An 8282-nucleotide genomic window follows, 5' to 3' on the forward strand; every position below is an offset into this window, starting at 1 on the left:
TAAATTATATATTGATATCATATTTTGTGGGTATAGTTATGTTTAATTAGTCGTAATTCAATTTGTGTGTGAAGAAAGTATTATTCAGAGTGAGATTGAGAGGAGATGTGTCAAAACATTTATTTCCTATTTTAAACAGTGACAAATTGTGAGCAAAATAATTCATGTAATTTAGATTTCTATAATTCAAACAAAACCCTATAGACTAAAATATCTTAAATAAGATAAAGACAGTTTATAGTTAATAGTTTAGGCCTATAGCATCATATGAATTGTATGTAACACATCCAAAAAATCTGTAAGAAATAGGCCTACTTACAGTACACGGTCCCAAAATGTGTCAGAGCATGGATCTATTTTTAATGCCATTTTCTATTTTAAATTAGATTGGAGCGGTAGGAGCGGTGTGGTTTACTTATCAACTCCTACAATACATTTTTTTATTTGATTTTTTAAATTTAAAAAAAAAAATTTTTTGTTATAAATTTCACTTCACTTCATTATTTATTTGGTCATTTACAACAACAACAAAAAAAAGCTGAAATTAATTGATTTTTTTATTTTTTATTTTGATTTATTTATTTATTTTTATTTGCTTATTCAGTCATCAATTGTTACCTACCCACCTCTCTCCCGCTCATCAGCATTTTGAAGTGTAATATAGTGTAATAGACAGTGTGGGATGATTTAGCAGAATTTTTTGCTTCCCCCTAGCAGAATGTCATTTTTGCGCTGGTCACACACTGCCTAAAATTGTAATGCAAATAAAGAGGGGAATACATGTTTTGAAGGGCTGGTTCGCAAAAAATATCCCCAGCGATACCACCGTTATAATGAATTGTTTGATGCTTTCAAATCGGGTGAGATTGGAGAAGGAGGAGACATATGAGAGAGAAGATTTTACGACGGTACGTATTGCTAACTGTGCTTGTCATGAATCACCCTTGTCATAGGCCTAACTAGTAGGTATAGGCTAGTGTATTTGAATGGGTCAGTGGCAGTGAGGCAGCGGTCTAGTTAGGCCCCGTCTACCAAGCCTGGAATGGAAACGGTCGCACAGGCCTACACATGTTAAGAAAATCAGTTTGGTATAGGCCTAAGATTTGTAAATGTTGAGGTTTAATTTAAAAATTGTCCTTTGAGAAGCAAGAATATCGAAATGTATCAAGCAAGTAGGCTTACGCTAGCCTGGCTTACTAGAGGGGAGAGGGGTCTAGAGTAGGCCTAACCCAGCAGGTCTGTCTAGGCCTAGGGCCTAGCACTACCTAGGGAGTTTATTTTTGTCATCCAGTCATGACATTCATTTGTTTTTACATCAGTTTTTTTTGTCACACTGTTTTGTAATTTTTTTCATCACAGGTTGTTGCAAAATTTGGTCCCACGAAGAAGGTAGACATATCCATTCAAGTTCAATATATGTATATTTCCTTAATTCATTCTTTCAAAATACATAATGCAATAATAAACTTACCAAAGCATATCACTTGCAATGACAGCAGATGTAAAAAGAGGGTCAATAATTTCTTCATTTTCTATACACTTTTATACCTTGCCAGATGTATTTATGAATTCTCACTTTTCATATTTAGAAACTGTACTGTATTTTAGCAAAATGTGTTACTGGACAATAAAAACATGTTTTCTTTGTAAATTTGAGTCCGTTCTTGTGACTTTTTATGTGTTTGTCCTTAACCAAATGTACCAGCGAACGCTGATGGGACGGTTGGCAGAAAAAAACAATCCCTGCCTCATCAGTTTTTATACTGGGATAGGGTGATAAACTAAATTTTTTTTACGGGGCCTTATAATAGGCCTTTATTAAAAACAAAATTAAACACAAAACCCTACCTTGGATTAGTGTACATACCTCTGACACCAACTGGAGTGCGGGATATCCCTCCATGATGTTTAATTAATGAAAAAGGATTTTCAAAGATATTTCTCCGCTGGAAACCATAGGTTGCTGATTAACGCATAATTTTGGTAAATCAACTTTGACCTTTGTCATCCTCTGTTTCTACTACCTTACATTTTCTTTTTTATCTCTGGTTTTACCACTGCTGCACCTCCAGTTCCATTTCTAGCAGCAACTCGTTCAGTTTTCATGATATTCTTGAAATGATTTTTGATGGCTGACTGCCAAGAACTCTAAAATAACATTCAAAAATCTAATTCAAGAATGAAAGTTAATGTTCTCATAATTAGGAATAGAAATATGTAATTCTTATTTTAAGGCAGCGGTGGGCATACAGTAATAAAAATATAGAAAAACTTTTATTTTTTTTAATTCCTCTGAAATTTCTACTTTTGATGGCAAGTGTGCTAATTAGCCAAAAATTTCATTTTTATTCAAAATCATCATTTTAGCGAGCAGTGGGTTGCTAAAAACTTGTATAAAAAAAGGTTTAGCCTTGTGTAAATAAAATATTATAAATAATGTAAATTATAATAGGCCTTTATTATAATAAAACAAAATTAAAAACAAAAACCAATTACCTAAAAGTTAGTGAAATACAAAAAATAAATATGTAGCAAAATATATCATCAATTTTAAAAATTAATTTAAAACGTTTTAACTTTAAAGAATTTACATTTGGAAAAATATAAATTAATGAAATATAATTAAGATATAGGCCTCTGGCCTAGCAATGGCCTAATTAATATTATTATATAATTATGAAATTAGGACTACCCTTGCGCCCTACAACAGACAGTAGGCATAGGCTACGCCTAGCCCTTGGCCTGAGGGTATATTTTTTTTAGATTGTTTGTAGTAACCTAGGGCATCTAGCCTAGGCCTGCTAGAGTATAGTAGAACTACCTAGGCCTAGCCTAGGAGTAGGCCTAGTACCCCTAGCCAGTACAGGCCTAGGGGGCCTAGGCCCTAGGCCATACTTAATACGATAGTACTACTGCAAAGATTTTTTAATTGCGCAGAGGCTAGAGCCTAGGATAGGCATAGGCCGAGTATCTCAAAAATCAGCTCAAATTGCGATGAAAATCGCTAGAAAATAGGTGCGCGGAATCGTAAATTGCTGCATAATTAAAAATAATTGCATCGTTTTAGGGGGATATGACCGGTTGAGCCGCCGACAAGTTGACCCGCCGGTAATTTCTATGGAACGCCAAGCGCGTCTCTCAGTGAATGTAGTGCGTCTCTCAGTGAATGTAGTCGGCTTGCCGATGTCATCAGTGAATGAACCCCCCGGATACCAGCTACATATTCATCCCACAGTCTTGTCAGTCGTTGATTTGCTCATATTGCCGTTCGTGATGTATAATTGTGTAATTGAAAATTAGAATTTTAATATATTCATGTACTACATTTTTATAAAAATATATGAAGTTGTATAATTGCAAAATCGTATGAAAAATGTGTTTATTTACGTTTGGCTTGCGGCGTATTTCAATTAACTTATTCGTTATTTGTACTATTTTGTTAAATTATTTAATTAAATTACTTATTATATATAAGTCTAACAAATAGTACAAAAATAAAAATACAGTATATAAATTATAAAACCATAGTAAATACTGTATAATAACATAGGCCTAACACATTTAAATTTATTATTTATTATTCATGCAAAATCGTATTAAAATGTAATAACTTGATTATTTTTTACATTTTGTTTGCAGCGTATTTCAATTAACTTATTCGTTATTTGTACTATTTTGTTAAATTATTTAATTAAATTATATTTATTATATACCATTATATATAATAAATGATAAGAATGTATGGAGTTTTTTTTTTTTACCTATCTGGCAAGCCGACTGAATTAGACAGATGACTATAAACAATAAATTTAAATGTGTTAGGCCTATGTTAATATACAGTATTTACTATGGTTTTGTAATTTATATACTTTTTATTTTTGTACTATTTGTTAAACTTATATATAATAAATGATAAGTATGTATAGAGTTTTTTTTTTACTATATGGCAAGCTGACTGAGCAAATACTCACAAAATTTAAATTAAAACGATAGAAAGAACAAGTAAATAAATTGAAATACATCCCAAAAATATTTAATAAATCAGTGCAAAAACCGAGTATTAAAGCCCCATTCCCGGCAAAATTTCAATTTTTAAGAAAAATCTAATTTTTGTATAATGTTATAAAGATTTATAAATATAATACGGAATTGCTAGTTTAACTGAATTTAGACATTCCTAAGAATGAAAAAAAAAAATGTAAAATAAGACTGAAATTTGATTTTTTGTGTTCCACACAAAAAATAAATGCGGATGAATTTTTCATGTTGATTTTGCGATAGGTCGTGAGAAGAAATATCGTAGGCGCCGAAAACATTAGCCTATCCAACGCTGCAGGCTAGGCCTAGCCTTACCTCAATTTTAGGTTCTGTTATCACACATAAAAACGGCCGACATGATATTTTCCGTTGCTAGTATTGACACTTGTGAAATATAATATTTCATAGGAATTATTTCAAATTTGTTAAAAAAAAAAAAAAAACTGATTCTGACTGAGAGCCAATATTTTTCCATGATTTATAATAATTGGAGTAATGCAAATGCATATTTTCTAAAAAAAGTCATTTTTAGTGAAATTTTGCCGGGAATGGGGCTTTAAATAAATTGAAATAATTGAGTAAATAAACTGAAATACATCCCAAACAACAGTGTCAGTACAGTACCAAGAACGAATAAGTTAATTGAAATACGCCGCAATTAACGCACTACATTCACTGAGAGACGTGCTTGGCGTTCCATAGAAATGACCGGCGGCTCAACTTGTCGGCGGCTCAACCGGTCATAATCCGTTTTTATACTTTTATTTTTACTATTTTAGGCTCATTGGTTAGGAACTCAGGCCAAGCCTACTATATACTAGGCTATATTAATTATATTATTAGGCCTAGTAGGCTATAGGGCCTAGGTTTGGTCAAAAGCCTAATTTTTGGCAAAATCTGCACGGAACTCATTTTTCGAAATGCGCCGACGGATTTCTTCTAGGCCTAGGCCCTATGCCACATTTTTGCGCGGCGGATATAGGCAATTCTCCGCACAGGCCACTACTACTATACTACGGTACTAGTAGGCTAGGCTACAACAACAGTCTGGCATAGCTAGCTGGGCCTAGGCCAGGCCCCTTTCTACACAGAATGTTGCCCTAAATCAGAGTAAAATAATTTAACGTGAATATTCAGAAGAATACTATGTTATTGTACATACCTTCAAACACATTCCAATAAAAAACGAAAAAAATCAATTAAACTCTTCATTTTCTTTCAACATCGAGACACAGAAAATGGTGAAACTAAACTTTTTTCTTCGAATAACGCGGGCTCTCCCATAATGCTTTGTGATAGGATCAATTTAACTCTCTGATAGATGGGTTATTTTAACTCTGCCATTATGCATTGCGATAGGATCAACTTTGCTCTCTGTGGATGGGTTAATTTAACTCTGCTATAATTCATGCGATAGGATCAATTTGACTCTCTGTGGATGGGTTATTTTAACTCTGCTTGTTTTACTCTAAACATGAAGTTAAATTAACTCCAACAACCCAAATACTGGAGTAAAAATTACTCCAACATTATAACCTTGTATAAGTTTGGAGTGAAATGAGAGTAAACTTAAGGTTTACTCCCCTAAGGAGTTACTTTAATACCATTTAAGGAGTTAAAATAACTCCCAAAAAATAACTCCCCCTTTGGGGGTTATAACTACCCCACAGGGGGAGTTAAAATAACTCCTCAGAATTAACAGTGCATTATATTGTTAGCCGTAGCTCGAGCGTTGTTTTTAACCCATGCTATTCTGTGTATTTGGCGGGTCGTAGAACTCACTGGTGATAACTTATATTGGTTGCTTATATTGCTAAACGTTTTGTTGATCATCGAAGGCGTTGTTACAGTTGTACTTGACAAGAAAAAGTTTCAATGGGAATTGTAAGTAGGCCTATCTGTTTTATAAAATCTTTTGTTTAAATTTATCAACATTGTTTCAAGGTGGCAAACACAGACAGGCATGACTTTGTAGACAGTTGCAGAATCTTCAACAAGAAGAAAGCGACAACTTAATGGACGAGGAAGGCCAATCTAAAAATAATGAATCATTCTTTTCGACCTTCCATCTCCTGTCCTGCCCACTTGCATAACATTTGGTGATGTTATGCTAAATTGAATGCACATGGGCCAAAGTTGTAATATTGAATTTAGAGTTTGGTTAGTTTGGTAGACTTTCCACCAATAATATGCATTATTATTACGTTATGTTAGAATTTTAATATAGTGTCATTTAATCGACAATGGTGTAGTTATCAGTGACGCTGTGCATGTTCTAAAAAAGTGAAATCTAAAATAAAATGATTTATGGACAAGGCCAAAAAATATTACTTAATCCAATTTTTATTGGAGTGGGTATTTAGCATAAATTTCTTGATTAGTGAAACAAATCGGACTTTCTAAACTTTAGTTACCATTTTAACTAGCCTAAAGTACCTGCTTAGTGAAATATTAATTATGCAAATGAAAAATCAGAATATTCACACATGTACCGGTACCAAAAATCAATAGGCTCCGTTTTCTTATTACCATCTTGCATTGTGGAAAGTTTGAATCCAATCAGACTTAACAAACTTTAGTTATTGTGGTAACTAGCCAAAATTACCTGATTAGTGAAATATTAATTATAAAAATGAACAATTAGCATATTCATACACACGTGCCAAAAACAATAGGCTCCGTCTTCTCATTACCATCTTGCATTCTGCCAAGTTTGAAAACCAATCGGACTTACCAAACTTTAGTTATCGTGGTAACAAACAAATTACCAACAAAGACGACAACATGAAGAACTTAGGAAATAAGAATAGCCTCCCCTTTTGGGAAGTTAATTAAACAAATCACCAGTAATGTTGTTAGTCTATGAGTGAGATACTTAACCTGGGTAAACAGATAAATGCAAGTTTCCTTTCAGGAACTTACCTCGAAGATAATGGAATCGTTCGACCCAAGCCGAATTGCAACGATGTCATGGGCATGGACGATTTCACCATTTTCGAGATAAGTTCCTCCTCCATAAAACTGGCATATAGCGTTTCATTCAGTTAAGTTATTCACGAAATAGACGCGAAAAATTCCTTTGGCTGAAGTAGGCAGAACTTATATGGCCAATCCCATAACCCACGAAAGCCCAAACACAAATCTCCATTGGGGTCCTTCTGGTGGTGATTGGGCACACCAGGAGAAAATCCCCTACTGTTCTCCGAAAAAAAGTGTTAGCTTGCAAATGGGCATTATTTTGCACAGAACAAACGGCTTAAATGTCTCAAATAGTTCCTTGATCAGCCACTGAAAGGAGTTCCACTGATTTCATTAACACACTTTTGCAATACTTGCTACGTAGAAGTGAATGAACTACAGTATTAAAGAAAATATCACAAAATTTCCATTGATTTTAATGACTTCAGAATCCTGTACTGTATATCTATGTATATCTTACCGATTTTCACCCTGTATTTTCATCTACGTGATAACAGTTATTACTTGTATTTGGCTCTTGGAATTTAACCTATATTTCAAACGAGAAACTGATATCTACTAACCTTAAGAAAAATTCGCTAAGGAAGCTACTTAGAGATTGCTGTACTAAAACTGTATTTACACGTAATAATGAATTCTATAAACAAACTGATGGTGTCTCAATGGGTTCGCCTCTTGGCCCAGTTTTAGCTAATATTTTAATGACTGAACTAGAAGAGTCTATTGTTCCTAAACTTATTGAATCAGGTACTATTAAGTTTTATACTCGTTTTGTTGACGACACGCTACTATTAGCTAAGCCCAATGATTTCCCGCAAATTCTAAGCTACTTCAATGCTTTTCATAGACAGATAAATTTTACTTTTGAATCATTTGAAAACAGTGACACAGTACACTTTCTGGATTTACAATTTAACAACAGTGTAGGAAGCTGTCTCTTATACACATCTAGATGTGTATAAGAGACAGGACTACACCCTTTGCTTAACAATGGGCTCAGAGCTTCAAATGGAACCATAAGATCTCCTGGATTCGTAGTCTAGTTTCTAGAGCCCACAGATTGTGTACTCCTGATAAACTTCAAACAGAGCTTAGTAACATCAGAAAGTTTATGTCTTGGAATGGGTACCCTTTAAACGTTGTTAATAATGTACTTAAGAAATTAAATGAACCTAAATGTATACATAGGCCTACTGATGATAGCTTGATTAAGATTTGGGTTAGATTGCCTTATCTAGGAAAACCAGGTGAGTTCATTTTACGTA

General features: G+C 33.7%; 1 protein-coding gene and 1 long non-coding RNA gene across 2 annotated transcripts in view; both read right to left on the bottom strand.

Moving 5' to 3' along the window:
* LOC117106570 overlaps nucleotides 1-5688 on the bottom strand; it is a 13002-nt gene extending 7314 nt beyond the window's left edge. The window contains exons 1-2 of the long non-coding RNA XR_004445092.1: nucleotides 5201-5688; nucleotides 1868-2148 (exon numbers count right to left, since the gene is read on the bottom strand). This is a non-coding gene — a long non-coding RNA (uncharacterized LOC117106570). The remainder of the gene's footprint in view (nucleotides 1-1867; nucleotides 2149-5200) is intronic.
* LOC117106563 (CD109 antigen-like) overlaps nucleotides 1-8282 on the bottom strand; it is a gene marked incomplete at its 5' end in the record, with an annotated part of 46264 nt that overhangs the window by 11371 nt on the left and 26611 nt on the right. The gene's annotated exons all lie outside the window — the stretch shown is intronic.

This window comes from Anneissia japonica, unplaced genomic scaffold (genome assembly GCF_011630105.1).
Source record: "Anneissia japonica isolate Jap-2015-1 unplaced genomic scaffold, ASM1163010v1 scaffold11144_len554210_cov170, whole genome shotgun sequence".
Lineage (NCBI taxonomy): Eukaryota > Metazoa > Echinodermata > Crinoidea > Comatulida > Comatulidae > Anneissia > Anneissia japonica.